The sequence below is a fragment of the Carassius carassius genome, chromosome 49, assembly GCF_963082965.1.
Source record: "Carassius carassius chromosome 49, fCarCar2.1, whole genome shotgun sequence".
In the NCBI taxonomy this organism is placed as follows: domain Eukaryota; kingdom Metazoa; phylum Chordata; class Actinopteri; order Cypriniformes; family Cyprinidae; genus Carassius; species Carassius carassius.
Genome location: NC_081803.1, coordinates 3465192 through 3482940, shown reverse-complemented (window position 1 = coordinate 3482940; position 17749 = coordinate 3465192). Strand labels below are relative to the sequence as shown.

At 38.7% G+C, this 17749-nt stretch overlaps 1 pseudogene; it reads left to right on the top strand.

Moving 5' to 3' along the window:
* LOC132132331 (sarcosine dehydrogenase, mitochondrial-like) overlaps positions 1–17749 on the top strand; it is a 77087-nt pseudogene that overhangs the window by 22583 nt on the left and 36755 nt on the right.

Genomic DNA, 17749 nt, shown 5'->3' with positions numbered 1-17749 from the left:
ATTAAATTGTATAGAATTATTATTATTTATTTATATTCTCTTAAAAAAATTCATTTAAAAAGGATGCATTACATTGATCAAAAGTGACAGTAAAGACTTTTACATTGTTAAAATATATATATATATATATATATATATACACATTTCTAAATGGTAGTACATAATTATGGAAGCATATGAGTAGCAATATTCAATTTGGGATGTAATATGCAAAATGACAATGCAATATAAAATGACAATGCATTTCTGTATTTACATTTACATTTTCCAATACATTTGTGCAACGTTTGGTGCAAAATGAAAATGAAAATTAAATTACATAATTTTCTATTTCATAAATACACTGTAAAAAATGTACTGTAGAATTTACAGGATTTTACTGGCAAAAAGTTGCCAATAAAATCCTGTAAAAATTACAGTTAATTGCTGTATGTGAAATACAGTAGTTTGTAGTATTTTTTACAGGAACATTGAATTTAACTTGTAGTTTATTTTACAGCAATATTTTGTAATTTCACTAAAGTACAGTATTTACCTGGTAAAAAAGTTGCCAATAAAGTCCTGTAAATGTATTTTACAGCATTTATTTGTAATTTCATTATATTACAGTATTTAACTGGCAACAAAAGTTGCCAATAAAATCCTGTAAATACCCCTAAATACAATATGATGTTGTAATAATTTAACAATGAAACTGCTTTAAAGAATAATTTTAACAGTAAATTATAAAATACGTATATAAATGCATTATCATGAGCTCTATCCTAATACATTTACAAATGAATAAAAATGAATAAAGTCAATGATGTTGCAAATAAGTATTTATTAAAACTGTCAGAAAGACATTGCAAGGCTTTTACTGGTAATATAAAAATGTCAGTCTTTCAACAGTAAAATCTTATAATAAAAATAACATAGCATCACAAATAACTACAAATACATGTTAAAAAAATAAGCCATACTCAGAGTAGAAAATGCTGGAATCGATATTAAATCACAAATTCTGTTGTTTGAGCTTATGTTCTATTAAATTAAGAATATTCCTGCAAAAGACAATTTAATAAATACATACTGAAAGTCCATCAACTTTCTGAGATGAGCACACACATGAGGGTTGTCCCTCTTCTCTGAGACTTTTCCACTTGTTTTGCCTCTATGTGTCCGTCTTGTATCCAGTGAGTGTTGTGATTCCAAGAAAACATCTGCACATTAAAACAAGCAAAAGCATCAGGATAAAGTTAAGTATTGAATGAAACTAACACAGTAAAATAAATGTCAAAATGCCACTTATACAATACAATCAGCATTTACCAGTACTTAAAATGTTACTCCACCCCAAAATGAAAATCTTGCCATTAATCACTTACCTCCATGTCGTTCCAAACCCATAAAAGCTTTGTTCGTCTTCGGAACACAATTTAAGATATTTTGAATGCAACCGGGAAGATTGTGACTGTCCCATAGACTCTCCAGTAAATACCACTGTCAAGGCCCAGAAAAGTATGAAAGACATCATCAGAATAGTCCATCAGTGGTTCAACCGTAACATTATGAAGCGACGACAATACTTTTTGTATGCAAAGAAAACAAACAAAGATTTATTCAACAATTCGCCTCCTCTATGCATCAGTGTAGCGCCATTTTAGCGAGTATCTGTTGAACTGCACCTGCTGTTCTGCGTCAGCTGGGTCACATGGACACGGTTTCTATGTTTATTTACGCTTTGATTTGAACAAAAACAAAAATAACATCTTTGTTGAATAAAGTTGTTCTTTTTGTTTTCTTTGCATACAAAAAGTATTCTTGTAGCTTCGTAAAATTACAGTTGAACCACTGATGGCAGATGGACTATTCTGACGATGCTTTTCATACTTTTCTGGGATTAGACATTGTTAATTGTTTGGCTGTAGGACAGACGCAAGCCTCCCGGCTCTCATTCAAAATATCTTAAATTGTGTTCTGAAGACAAACAAAGCTTTTACGGGTTTGAAATGACATTAATCACTGTTAATCACGTTAACAGTGATTGACTAAATTGTCATTATGGAGTGGAGTAACCCTTTAAACTAAATAAGTAACCTTTTTCGCAAATGAAATTACTTAATTAAAACTTGTTACCTTTTAAAAAATTCATGTTTGCAAAAGATTCCTGCTCCCGGGACGCCAGACTGAAGTTGTATTAAGACTCCAAATCCAGCTACAATGTTGAGGTATGAATTCACAACCATCTGACCCTAAATAGTCAAAAGCCAATGGGTGGACCTGAAATTAAGAAATATAAGCAATAATGTAACCTACAATGCAGTATTTCAATATAAAATGTAATCTAAATTACAAGTTTATCAAATTATTTAAAGAATTAATACATTACCTAATAAAATCAGCTTCAGAGTCTTAAAGCATCAAACATTTCTCCACATCAGCTGCTAATCTTTGCACCTACAAGACATAAAGAAAATAATCTTGTGATTTCTTTAAAGCATTTACATTAATGAGACCAAAATTAACACTCAAAAAATATATTTTAGAATAAACAACCAATTATAAATTATAATATAACATTGTAGAACTGTACCACCAATCAAATTAAATAATTTACAGTGCAAAATTACAACTGTGTAATGAAATTAATGTTTTACATTAATTTTTGAAAATACAATTAATAAATGTTGGAAAAATGCAATGATACTTTTTAAACGTGAAACTAAACCGCCATTAGGTGGCAGCGAATAACTTAATGAGGGAATCAACTGAGTCATTCATTGAACCGTTCAAAAAGCTGAATCATTCAGCAAAAACACCGCTGAGTTTTGATTTGAGAATGAACAAAATAGTTTTGCTTTGATCGTTGTTTGGAACTATATTCGTTGGTGAAATAGAACAACATTCAATATTGTGTCTAAAAAAGTAAGTAACTTGTTAACTAATTGTTTATTGAACTAACGTTATGTATTTGCAATCGTGATACTCACAAAAACAGCTCACTTGTGATGCTTCTTATATCATATGTTATAAATAAACTCAACAGTTGAACATTTACCTCATGTATTTTCCGTGAGTTTATGTGTGCGGTTAAGCTTGTTTTGATATTGAATGAAACGTTAATATAATCAGAATCAGTCTCGAATTTCGATGCTTCCTCAGTCATTTTTTTTTTTTTTTAATCAGGCAAACTTGTCCAGTCGGGCATATAAAGATGTCTTTCACTTATTATAGTAAGGCGTCACGTCAATATGGGACAGTTGAACACATATAAACAAATGAAATTTCACATATTTTGCTGATCGTCAGTTATTTCGACAGATAGTAGTTACTATGACAATCGTTCGCATTGGGCTTTATGATAAAAGTTAGGTAAACAGTACTTTAAATGCTATCAATAAGAAAATGTAACTTCAATAAAACGAACCTTTGGCCAAACTATGCTATGATAGCAATTCCCAGTTTGCTGCACAGAAGTTAACAAGACCACTTGTCTAAATGTCAGGATAGGAGGCTATTGTGACATGATATCGCTTATACATTATAAGTATATACTCAAATAAATATAAAAAGGATATATTTCTCAAGTATTATTAAGTGAACTTACCAGGAATTATGAATAAAGCCTCTAATCTTCAATCGTTCTCACGCTGCTCCAGTCGGCTGGGTTTCAGATTTGAATGATGCACGCGCAATCCCATAATGCCACACTACAGTAAGTTAGTGTAAAAAGCAGGAACTACAGTGACACCTGCTTCTTGTAAATGAATTACAGTTGACGTGGAAATTTACTGTTAACAACTGTAAAACCTTATTTGACCCATAATGCTTTGCGAATTACAGCTGCATCTTGTAAAATGTTTATACAGTAAAATTCTGTAAAATTTTGCTGTAGAAACTACAGCAATTTTTTACAGTGTAGGATTTTTTGGGAAGGTAAGTCTGGCCAGTTATACAGCAACACGAGTCAGACGAGTCTGCAGATCTTGAGCTGAATTTGGTGCAACATTAAAGTTCTAGTCTGTGTCAATTACTCTCATAATAAATAAATAATAATAATAATGTTACCCGTATTTTTCGGTAGAAGTTGTATCAGTCCAAAAATACGTCATGACGAGCAAAAAAACATATATAAGTCGCACTGGACTATAAGTCGCATTTATTCAGAACCAAGAGAAAACATTATCATGTACAGCCACGAGAAGGCGCTCTGGGGTAGGCTACAGGAGCACAGAGCTAATTTTACTATTTTTATTTAGAAATGTAACTATATAATTTTTTTTATATTTATAAGTATTTATTAATGTCACACACACATACCTAGTGCCTTATGACTTAAAATATGAGAGTGGTAAATGTTACAGACATGGAACTGTTCAGTCTATTATTGATTTTTATTTCCACTTCACTTTTATCCAAAGAGATAGAACTATTTGCACTGTATTTATCAGTGGGACAATATTCATACAATACTACAACCTAGAAATAATTTGCAGGTCTCAGCAGCACGAATTATGTGCCCAGCTACATCTGATTCAACAGTGAGCGGTGGTTTCAGACATTACAGTGCTTCACTCGCACTGACTCTTATTCTGCCTGAAAGAATGAAAAGACCGAGCTGAAGGTGGAGCGATTCGACCAATCAGATGAAAGCAGCATTTCAGCTCCGCCCACAAGTGCGAGAGAAATATTGAAGCAATAAACCGAAATGATCAAAACGTACACGTGTCTTGTCCATGTTCTCTCACTTGAATCCTTTTCTTGAGATTTGAGTTCTTGACCTTCTGCAAGCCCCGCTTTGTTCACGCAGTGATTGACATGGCGGGAGGGGGCGGACATGTGATCAGCTCGAAATGCATTTTCAATGTGCACATTGAATTTTGCTACATTCATTGCGGGACATTGAATGAAAATGCAATCGTAAGTGTCTTGACTGTGAGTGTTAATGCATTTAAGAAAAATAGCATTTAAATGATAATTTTGCCACAGTTTTTGCTTGAACATGTTAGACATATCTAATCATTTCTGTAATACATTTTAATTTTAATTTTGCAACTTATAAAGCGTTAAAATTAGTTTTCATTTTACATATTAAAACTGGTGTATGAAATGGCAAATGAAAATTATGTAATTTAATTTTCATTTTGCACCAAACGTTGCACAAATGTATTGGAAAATGTAAATGTAAATACAGAAATGCATTGTCATTTTGCATATTACATCCCAAATTGAATATTGCTACCCATATGCTTCCATACATAATAGTGATAATTGTTAATCTGAATTTAAGGTCATGTAAATAATGGCTCAATTTAAAAGAATGTTAATGGTCTTAAATGGTCCTTCATTTTCTACTGATTTTTGTGGTAGAATATGACTAGAACAAATCTGGTATATGGTACTTTTTGCTGTTAGCGCTCTTTTAGCAGTAAACTAAATTAGCTTCGTCAAGAGAATAATCTAGCTAAGTACTAATGGGAAACAAACGCGCCTTCCTTGTTTTCCCTGTCTCAGTTTCCTTCTTTCTCAAACGTCTTCCTCGTCCTCTTCCTCCTTCGACTACAAACTTTCCACAAGCCTGTCCCTAGAACAAATTGCATTAATTACATCAAAACATCATCCCTTTAAGTGTAAATCATAATTTGAGAAATTTCACACATGGCAACTTAGCTTACACTTAGCTAGCCAAAAGTGTTATGTGTGAATTTATTAGCAAGTGTTTCGCTGCCAGCATCTGTGGGGCTCGAAAGACTTGTTGCTAAGCTACTGCTAAAAAGATTATCTTAAAGTGTTTCCAAAAATAACGCTTTGTTCTGGCTAGGCTCCAGGCATGAAGCTGCACAAGAAGGCTTCATCCTTGAGAATAATAGTCTGCTGAAATATAGACAGCTAGCAAAAATAACACTCTGCATTCATTAAGACCACTGAGCCTCACAGAGATGACTGTAAATTAGACATTCCTCCAACATAGAAGTGCTAGCAAAGGGATGTGAGACCGATATAATTAGGTTAAAAAGATTTTTTAACATCATTTATGTTAATATGTCGAAACGTTGAGCAGCGTTTTGGGTGTTAGAGGAAAGATGGAAATTCTGTTCACTGTAAAACATCATAGCCCAAATAAGTTATATGAACTTACTTTTCCTCTTTAACTTAAATTGTCATTTTGAGTTTTGGATACTGAACTAAAAGTTTATAAGTTATTGAAAATTTAAACGTAAAGTAATGTGTTGTCTTGACAACTTCTGAGTTTTGTCTGGCTTGTAAAAGTTCATTTAAATTGTGTCTGTAAGTTATATGTTGGGGGAGGGGCTATACACGGAGAGCGCGAAATACAGAGAGAAGCCATCGCTGTTTTGAGTTAATGCAGCTGCCTGGAGACCTAACACGAATTCGTGTCGAGAAACACAAAGAATGCGAGGAAGGTGAGTTTTTGTTTTTTTATTTGTAATGATAAATGAATAATGTTGCAATTTATTGCATGTTAGCAAATTTGACTGTGCTTCGCGAATGTAATACGACACCACAAGTTTTTCCCTCGTTAATTCACTGTTCTCCAGAGCCTCAAACGCTAAAATATTTATATCACTTTGGTTCACAGTGCTTATATTTTAGTTGGTCTTCGACCTGAAGTCTGCAGGTATTATTATTTATTGCATTGACCATGCTCCGCGAGTGTAAGACCGTGGTCAGTTGAGCCGCCGTCTGTGAACACCCGGTCAAGCCTGCCGTCGCCTGGATTTTGCTGCACGTCTGTTTGTGGAATTAAAGTGTCGCGATACATTAAGCTTACAAAAAGCACCTTTCTCAGCTTTTTGGCCACACCACGCATTTGTACTGTGACGGGAGGAGCACAAGACAGTCACAGTGGGCATGGCGTCAGGCCTCGGAGAGGCTTTTATTAACAGAAAATCAAATAAAACAGGGGATAAAGGTGGCCAAAGGGGAAGAGTGTCCAAGATAAACAGGGAATCTGGTGTCCTCGTCGTGCTGCGGGGTTCGTGTGGGTCGGGCAGTGTTCATGGAGGAAGGGTCCAGGTAAGGGGCGGAGTCCGGCGGCCGCACGCGCTCCCCTCTTCGGTCCGGGGTGTGAGGGGCGGCGGCTTCCTCTAGCGGCCGCATCACTCTCATTGGCCGTGGCGCTGGTAGGGGATGGACGGCCCGGCATCCTGGCCCGTCGGCCATGCAAACGGGTGCGGTTCCCATCCGGATCACGGGTCCGGCAGCTCCATCTTTAGAGCATCACAGCACATGCTGATACTTGACGTCACTTCCTGTTTGTTGTTGGCGGCTGTACTGCGTTTGAGCTCCGTCACTATATTCTTTTCATTGACTATTTTTAACTCAAAAATCAATTTTATACATCATCGTTTCCGTTTATATAACGTGTGAATATATCCTCTATTGTATTCTACAACAAAAACAATCAGAGCGCCTCGCTATCACTAGTTTTATTTTGATCTCCCGGGTCCGCTATTAGCTTTTAGCCTGTTAGCATCAGCGGCGTGGTTGCAGCTAACTGCGCTAACATTGCTAATACTCTATTCACACACATTACCACTGCTGTACTCACTGTTACTTGCTTTAATGGCGGATGAATGTCTCCACTCTGTGCAGCTCGAGCTCGAGGCCGTGGGAAAGCAGATTCGCGACCTGGAGGTGAGGCAGGCCCAGCTGAGAGAGCGGAGAACCACGCTGGAATCATCCCGGGCTGACGCTCACAAGTCCGGGGTAAGTATACAGCGATCTGCTAACAGTCCCACCACGTCTACTCCGTGTGTTTCTCTGCACAGGCCCGTTGCACCCAGGATGCGATCTTCCCAGATGTCCTTCACTGCGACGCCGGGACATCACGCACCCTGGGTGCATCCACAGCGGAGGACGCGAGCCGGGTCCCGGGCGATGACTTCTCCCCCTCCTGCCTTCGACATCTCCATCCGGAACCGCTTCGCTCCCCTCCGCGAGACAGGACGCGACGCTGTGATCATCGGAGACTCCATCGTCCGACACGTAAGTGCTACGTTAGCCGAAGGTAAAGTGCACACTCATTGTTTGCCTGGTGCTCGTGTTCTCGATGTTTCTGCGCAGATACCCGCGATCCTGAAGGTCGACGAGAGCCCCAGAGCGGTCGTGCTTCACGCCGGGGTTAACGACACCACGCTGCGGCAGACGGAGACGCTGACGAGGGACTTCAGCAGCCTGATCGAGACGGTTCGCAGCACGACGCCCGCGGCGACGATCGTCGTGTCAGGACCACTGCCCACGTATCGACGAGGACACGAAAGGTTCAGTAGACTTTTTGCTTTAAATGAATGGCTGTTGTCATGGTGTAAAGAACAGAAACTGCTATTTGTTAATAAATGGAATCTTTTCTGGGAGCGTCCTAGGCTGTTTTGCACTTCGCTCCATGTGACTAGTAAGACAATTCTCTAATAACTATTATGATGAGTTTTGTTCCACCCGCTTAAATGATAAAAGTACTTGTGCTGTAAAAACTATTAAGACTGTGTCTGTTCCCCGAATAGTGAGGTCAAAATATAATGTAGGATCTAGAAAAAATCTTATCGTAATTAAACCAGAAAAATGTAAAGTAAATGAACAAAAACAATTTTTTAAGTTTGGGCTCATAAATATTAGATTACTCACACCCAAAGCAGTTATTGTAAATGAAATGATCACAGAAAATAGTTTTGATGTACTCTGCTTGACTGAAACCTGGCTAAAACCAAATGATTATTTTGGTCTAAATGAGTCTACTCCACCAAACTACTGTTATAAGCATGAGCCCCGTCAGACTGGTCGTGGAGGAGGTGTTGCAACAATATATAGTGATATTCTCAATGTTACCCAGAAAACAGGATACAGGTTTAACTCTTTTGAAATACTTCTGCTAAATGTTACACTGTCAGACATGCAAAAGAAGTCTAATGTATCTCTTGCTCTGGCTACTGTGTATAGACCACCAGGGCCGTATACAGAATTCCTAAAAGAATTTGCAGATTTCCTCTCAGACCTTCTAGTTACAGTTGATAAGGCGCTAATCATGGGAGATTTTAATATTCACGTTGATAATGCAAATGATACATTAGGACTTGCGTTTACTGACCTAATAAACTCCTTTGGAGTCAAGCAAAATGTCACCGGGCCCACTCATCGTTTTAATCATACACTAGATCTAATTATATCGCATGGAATCGATCTTACTGCTATAGATATTGTACCCCAATGTGATGATATTACAGACCATTTCCTTGTATCGTGCATGCTGCGTATAACTGATATTAACTATATGTCTCAGCGTTACCGTCTGGGCAGAACTATTGTTCCAGCCACCAAAGACAGATTCGCAAATAACCTGCCTGATCTATCTCAACTGCTATTTGTACCCAAAAATACACATGATTTAGACGAAATTACTGACAACATGGGCACTATTTTCTCTAATACATTAGAAGCTGTTGCCCCCATCAAATTGAAAAAGGTTAGAGAAAAACGTACTGTGCCATGGTATAACAGTAATACTCACTCTCTCAAGAAAGTAACTCGTAGTCTTGAACGCAAATGGAGAAAAACTAACTTGGAAGTTTTTAAAATTGCATGGAAAAACAGTATGTCCAGCTATAGACAGGCTCTAAAAACTGCTAGGGCAGAGCATATCCACAAACTCATTGAAAATAACCAAAACAATCCAAGGTTTTTATTTAGCACAGTGGCTAAATTAACAAATTACCAGACGCCACCTGATTCAAATATTCCACCAACGTTAAATAGTAATGACTTTATGAATTTCTTCACTGATAAAATAGATAACATTAGAAATACAATAGCGAATGTAGATTCTACAGCGTCTAACACTTCAGTTTCATCCATCGCACCCAAAGATAAACTGCAGTGCTTTACAAATATAGGACAGGAAGAGCTAAATAAACTTATCACTGTATCTAAACCAACAACATGTTTATTAGATCCTGTACCCACTAAATTACTAAAAGAGCTGTTACCTGTAGCCGAAGAACCGCTTCTCAATATCATTAACTCGTCGTTATCTTTAGGTCACGTCCCAAAACCATTCAAGCTGGCGGTTATCAAGCCTCTTATTAAGAAACCAAAACTAGATCCTAGTGTACTGGCAAATTATAGGCCTATTTCAAATCTTCCATTTATGTCTAAAATTTTAGAAAAAGTTGTGTCTGCTCAATTGAGCACCTTCCTGCATAAAAATGATCTGTATGAAGAATTTCAGTCAGGTTTTAGGCCCCACCATAGCACAGAAACTGCACTTGTTAAAATTACAAATGACCTGCTTCTTGCGTCAGATCAAGGCTGCATCTCATTTCTAGTCTTACTTGATCTTAGTGCTGCGTTCGACACCATAGATCATGACATACTCATAGATCGATTACAAAACTATACAGGTATTCAAGGGCAGGCTCTAAGATGGTTTAGATCCTACCTGTCCGATCGCTACCATTTTGTTTACTTAAATGGGGTGTCATCTCATTTATCATCAGTAAAATATGGAGTGCCACAAGGATCCGTCCTAGGTCCCCTTCTATTTTCAATATACATGTTGCCCCTTGGTAATATTATTAGAAAATACGGAATTAGCTTCCACTGTTATGCTGATGATACTCAGCTATATATTTCAACGAGACCAGATGAAACTTCCCAATTATCTAAGCTAACAGAGTGTGTTAAAAATGTAAAAGATTGGATGACAAATAATTTTCTCCAATTAAATTCGGATAAGACAGAGATATTAATTATTGGACCAAAAAACACCACACAGAATCTTGTAGATTACAATCTGCAACTAGACGGATGTACTGTTACTTCCTCTACAGTCAGAAATCTGGGTGTTATATTGGACAGCAATTTGTCTTTTGAAAATCATATTTCCAATGTTACAAAAACCGCATTCTTCCATCTTAGAAACATTGCCAAGCTACGAAACATGTTATCTGTTTCTGATGCAGAAAAGCTAGTTCATGCTTTCATGACCTCTAGACTGGACTATTGTAATGGACTTCTAGGTGGTTGTCCTGCTTCGTCAATAAACAAGCTACAGGTAGTCCAAAATGCAGCAGCTAGAGTCCTTACCAGGTCAAGAAAATATGATCATATTACCCCAATTTTACAGTCTCTGCACTGGCTACCTATTAAGTTCCGTATCAGTTACAAATTATCATTACTTACCTATAAGGCACTAAATGGTCTAGCTCCTGCGTACCTAACTAGCCTTCTACCACGCTACAACCCATCACGCACCCTAAGGTCACAAAACGGTGGACTTTTGGTAGTTCCTAGGATGGCAAAGTCCACTAAAGGAGGTAGAGCTTTTTCACATTTGGCTCCCAAACTCTGGAATAGCCTTCCTGATAATGTTCGGGGTTCAGACACACTCTCTCTGTTTAAATCTAGATTAAAAACGCATCTCTTTCGCCAAGCATTCAAATAATGTATCTCTTAAATTGTGAGTGTAGTTGCATCTGCATTTTTATTCTTTAGCTTGGGTTAAACTAATTTTACTTTGTTGGATCAGCAGCTATGCTAATGATGTCTCTATTTTGTTTCTATGTTTTGCCACGGGATTTACATCCCGTGGTAACTAGGATTTACACAAGCTCCAGTCTGGATCCAGAACACCTGAGAAGAGATGATGCTGACCCTCAGAGGACCCCAGATGATGCTAACCTTGAATCAACAAACAGAACTAACAATTATTGCTACATGTGTGACTGCATCCTATAATTACTATTAATTAATAATATTGATAGTTCATCATCTAGCTGACTACGTCTTGTATTATTATTATTATTATTTTTATTTTTCTAAAATCCTGTCAAACGTGCACAAACTACTAGCTACTACTAAATATTGTAGAAACATAATTTTCTGTAAAGTTGCTTTGTAACGATTTGTATTGTAAAAAGCGCTATACAAATAAACTTGAATTGAATTGAATTGAACATCTCTAGTGGCGAGGGAGTCCCTCACCGCACCCTTCCTGGACCCACGAGGACACCAGTGTGCATGCATGGGAAAGAGACCGGTCTCCCGAGGAGAGGCGCGTTGGGCTTTTAAACAGCGGCGGTGATGAGGCTCCATTTCCTTCAGGTGTGCCCCATCACACGCCGCCAGCCCTGACTCGTCCAGCGCCCCTCCTCTCACACACCCAGCACAGTCGGGAGCCTGGTGAAGGGTGGCGATTTAGGACGGGGTGCCCGTGACAATCAGGGATGAGGCAGCTGACTCGTCACAGTACTGTAATTAAAAAATAGATAAATGTTTAAATCCAGGCAGCGGCTGCTTGACCGGGTGTTCACAGATGAAGACACACTTGACTGGAGCAATATAAGGACAGGGTTTTCCCTCGCTAAGTTTACTTGAGCCTCAAATGCTAAAATAGCTTAATATTTCACTTCGGTTTTCAGTGCTTATATTTTAGATACTTTTAAACGTTTCTGACAGCTGTTTGTCTACTAATTTTTGTATAACACAATGTCATATACTTATTTCGTATTGCTTCTACTGATAGGCTACTGCTTTTTCACTCCGTTACAGCTCTTCCTCTTCAAAGTTAAGCCGAGTTCAGACTGCACGATTTTCAAAGTAGTCGGGTCACTGTTCTTTTCACACTGCATGACTATCTTAGCCAGCATTCAGTCACTGCTTTGTTCACACTGCACGATGGATCAGCAACAGAAGGTTTCACACTGCATGACTTTACAATAGGAAGAATCGCCGACAACTCTGTCTGGCACGCAAACTACGTTTCACAACCAAACACCCGCGAGATGTGACAAGGAAACAACGCAAGACCGGAGTTTTCACGTGAGACTGTGATAGCTCAGATGAAACCTCAAACAGACACGGGTGCTCCTGCTAAATTTATACTAATTTATCTTCCATTTCATGGGTCCAATTTAGACAAAGAAAGCCTTTTTCTGAAATGAAGCCATGCTTGCTGATATTGTGGTTTATAACTCCTCGCCGAACTCCCCGCTGCTCTGTATCTTGCTCTCTCATTGGCTGTCGGTCATTGACGATGTAGTTTTCAGTCAGAACACTTTTCAGACAGCATGATTTTGAATCGCCGACAGGTCCAGATATTTAGCATGCCAAATATCTCACGGGCATCGGCGACTCGTCGGCGATTCTCTCAGATCGCATCTTTGCTCATTCACATTGCGTGATTGTCACTCGCGTGAACGAGCACAGATTTGCCTGTGATTTCGGGCATTTGTCAGCGATTTCTCAAAACCTGTCGGCGAGCCAAAAACTGGGCTCAAATCGTGCAGTCTAAACTCTACAGAAGTTCTAAGCGGCCATTCATTTTAATTTTTTTCCTTTTTGTTTTCTCATTATAACAACTTAATTTTCTCATTATCTCGACATAACGAACGTTGTTTTCTCGTTATAACTACTTATTTTTCTCGTTATCTCGACATAACGAAAGTTTGTTTTCTCGTTATAACGTCGCACTTATAACAACGTCTACAATACTGTACATAAATAAAGGCTGATTAATCACTGTTGATTTTTCCAGCGACAGTACAATAAACGTTTTGTTTTTGTAAGTAACATGTTTAAATGGCAACACCGTGAACACAGACGGAGTGCCTTCAGAAGGATGCAGAACTATTCTAAGATCTTGAGCTGCTTGGATTAAACTCACTTTTAATTTTCCATTTATTTGAAATAAAATTATAGATAATTTGTAATTTTTAGTAGTCATTGTATGCTGTGGCAGATATATCATGTGCGTTACAAGCTGCAAACAGAATACAGTGACATTAACCTTGGTTTTGATAAGCAGTTATTTTATGACCCAGAACGCGTTGGTTAACCACTTCAGCTGTTATTTTGATTTTTTAAGAATTAGGCATATGCAATATTGGACCCACCGGTGGGTCCCCAGAGTTGATGTGGTTAAACTCATGCATCTAGCAAGAAATTAATACACAAAATAATCATATTGATTAAAGCAATTAACATTTATGAATTAATTAAATGTCAGTAATGAACAAGACTGCACAAATTACAGCGATCACATGGAAGGTCCGCGTACAGTAAAGTGGACAGTGTACAACACCCCATCAGTTATATTTAGGTCTATAGTGCCACCTGTTGGCGCAGTTTTGTAATTTATTAGAGAAAATTAAGTCGTTATAACGAGAAAACGACTTTCATTATGTCGAGATAACGAGAAAATTAAGTCGTTATAACGAGAAAATGACTTTCGTTATGTCGAGATAATGAGAAACTTAAGTCGTTATAACGAGAAAACAAAAAGGAAAAAAATTATAAAGCATGGCCGCTTAGAACTTTAGTCAGCTCAAGATATAAGGTTGTCACCCAGCAGAGTTTTCAAGAAGCTGATTTTAAGGACATTCATGTTACAATGAGGTACAGTTAACACATCCTTACTGATATTAAAATTGTTTGCTGTTTAACTTGTATATTTGTTGCAGGCCTAATGCAGTCACACAACATATTTAATGCAGACCATGCAATTCTTTTTGTACAATTTAATATGCTTAGTCTATATTGCTTCTACTGATATGCTACTGCCTTTCTGCCTCGTTACAGCTGTTGATTCCTATTCAAAGTTATTGTCACCTCAAGATATAAAGTGTCACCCAACAGAGATTTCAAGAAGCTGTGTGAAGGATGTTCATTTTACAATAAGGTAATTATGAACTTGCTATTTTTAAAACATTATTTATTCTTGATTTTATTACTTGTCATAACCTCTATAAATGACCTCTTTAATCATTTATGTTATAAGATGGCATGCGATTTACATATGTGATTATTTTTCATCTGTACATGCTACTCCCTACTAGTCTCTTTGGCTCCATTTTTCCTCCTGTCTTGTGTCTGTTTCAGATGAGCACAGAGTTCACCATCGATCGTCTGCAGTCATTCTTGGATAGACTAGATGCCTTGGTGTCTTTTAGAGCTGTACAAAGCATCTGTATCATCAAGCAGGAGCTTGAGCCTTAGCAGTTATACAGTGCCTTGAAAAGTAGGTATGAATAAAAATTTACTTTGATCAGTTTGCACTAATATAAGTGTACTAATATATATATATATTGGAGTCACTCAGTCTTGTGTATAATTGTATGTAGGACACAAATTGAACAGAAGAAAAGTTGCCTTACTTGGCCTTCTGCGCTTCCTTTCACAGAAGACTTCTGAGATAATCAAGATGTGTGATGTAAGAAAATATATTTAAATCTTGTTAATGTACTGATGAAACTGAATTCATTGTAGAGCAGTATGTGTAGGGAAAAAGTAAATCAGCTTTCGATTACAATATATTTATTATTATTTTATCCCAGAATCAGTAATAATTTATGCTAAAATGTTTTTTTGACTGTCAGTCAATCTAAGTACTATACTATATATCGTGCCTAAACATGTCATCAATAATATCATGTACAAAATAACAAAATATTAACGTTTTTTTTTTTTTTCTTTATCTGGAATCTCAAATGCTGAATGTTGGTCAAGTGTTTACTATAAGGAAAAACCTTTGAGCATTTATTGGAAATAGACCAATTTCACATGTGTGTTCTTATTGCTCTTAGTGAGAGTTTACAACATGAGTATTGTTCAACACAGTCAATGACCATGTATTGTGCAAATCATTCAAAGGTCAGAAAGCTGTATGTACTTGTTTATATAGAGAACACTTACAATCTTTAAAGTGATTGATGAGCCGTTATTTTATATCATTACACACGGCCTGCCACTCCTCATTTTCCCCCAATTTATGCCTTTTTCTTTCCCCTTCATTTACATTTTCTAAACCTCTTTTATACCACTCATCTACCTTTCTTCTAGTTCTGTATATTATTAGAGAAACTTTGATGTTTTGATGAAATGGATGTTTAAGCACTTGTTCTTAAATGGCTTTTTAAATCTGTTTTCTTACAAGAATTTGTATTCTCAAACCAATGTTAAGCTTGTACAACATTAATTGAATTTATTCCAATAAATGTTTTACATTTTTGAGCAGAACAGTTACAAGTCTATTTATTATGTGCTGATTTGAGTTCTCTTACGAGAGCTCTCTCGTACTGCGTCTTAGCTAAGACGCTACAGGAAAAGTCTCTTTTCACGAAATACTGAAGCAAAAAATTATCCTTAATTTAGTATTTTTGTAAAGCGCATTTGCAGCAGTACACAGCCATAGGCGAGACGGCTCGTTCGCTCATTGGCTTGTTCTGCGGCAACTGCACAGCCTATCGAGCGCAGGCTGATGCAACATCAGACCAATAAGGGCGCTTCGCGCCCTTCTTGCCACTTCCCGCCGAAATGGGTGTTGCCCAACCTATAAAAGGAGCTCGAAAAGGCTGACTCACCTGATTTTTCATCTCTTCAGCGAAGCTCACGCATCGCTGGATCACGGAGGAAGCAAGCGCCGTCTGAGAAGCATATCAGCGGGACGAGCCATTCTGAAGCTGCTGGCCTCGCCACCTTCCACTGCCGTTCCTGCTGCGCTGTCCGGCGCCTATATCCTTTATATCCTTTGTATCCTTATATATCCTGTGTGTGTTCGCCCTGCGACGCACACTCACAAAAAGAGCTGCGTCTTTTTAAAGATGCCCTCGTGCGGCTCGTGCAGAGCCCCGCTCAGCGAAGGAGATCGTCACGTCAGCTCGCCGGTTCCCTCCTCTTCGCCGGCCTCCCCTGCATCGCTTCCCGATGTTCAGCGTCCGCTGTATGCCGACGCGTCATCCGAGGAAGTGGATCTCAGGCCTGCGATCTCATCTCTGCTCTTAGGCCCAGCAGACAGGGGGATATCGATAAGGAGCTGATGCGAGTGCTCGCGCTGGCCGCGGCGAGCCTCGGCCTCGAGTGGTCTGCACCAGCGACCCCTTCACGTTCCTGGCTGGATGTTAGCTATCTCCCGGATGAGCGTGCTTCTTCAAGCTCAAAACACACCCCCTTTCTTCCTGAGCTTCACGAAGAAGTGGCGAAAGCTTGGAACGCTCCATTTTCGGCGAGAATCCGTTCATCTGTTTCGCCAGCATTCTCCACACTGGACGGTGCTAAAAACAGAGGCTACCTGTCACTTCCGCCGGTGGAACAGGCTATAGCAGCGCACCTTTGCCCGCCCTCTGCTGGACGGCGGACTAAGGCGGCGTTGCCATCCAAAGCCTGCCGCATGACGTCATCGCTGCTCGCACGGATCTTCTCTGCTGCTGGGCAGGCTGCGTCTGCGCTACACACCATTGCCACGCTGCAGATTTTCCAGGGCTATCTCCTCCGCAAGCTGGATGAGATGGGACCTGAAGCGATCTGTCTCGCGGATCTGAGGATTGCTTCGGATCTCTCCCTCTGCGCTACTAAGTCCGCTGCACAGGCCATGGGACGGGTTATGAAATAAATCAGGTGAGTCAGCCTTTTCGAGCTCCTTTTATAGGTTGGGCCACACCCATTTCGGCGGGAAGTGGCAAGAATTATTGAGTCTGAGTCTGAGACTTATTGGTCTGATGTTGCATCAGCCTGCGCTCGATAGGCTGTGCAGTTGCCGCAGAACAAGCCAATGAGCGAACGAGCCGTCTCGCCTATGGCTGTGTACTGCTGCAAATGCGCTTTACAAAAATACAAAATAAGGATAATTTTTTGCTTCAGTATTTCGTGAAAAGAGACTTTTCCCGTAGCGTCTTAGCTAAGACGCAGTACGCAGTACTCGTTCGCTTCGCTACGTTTAGTAACCGAGTACGTTTTCTTGAACTGATAATGTAACATA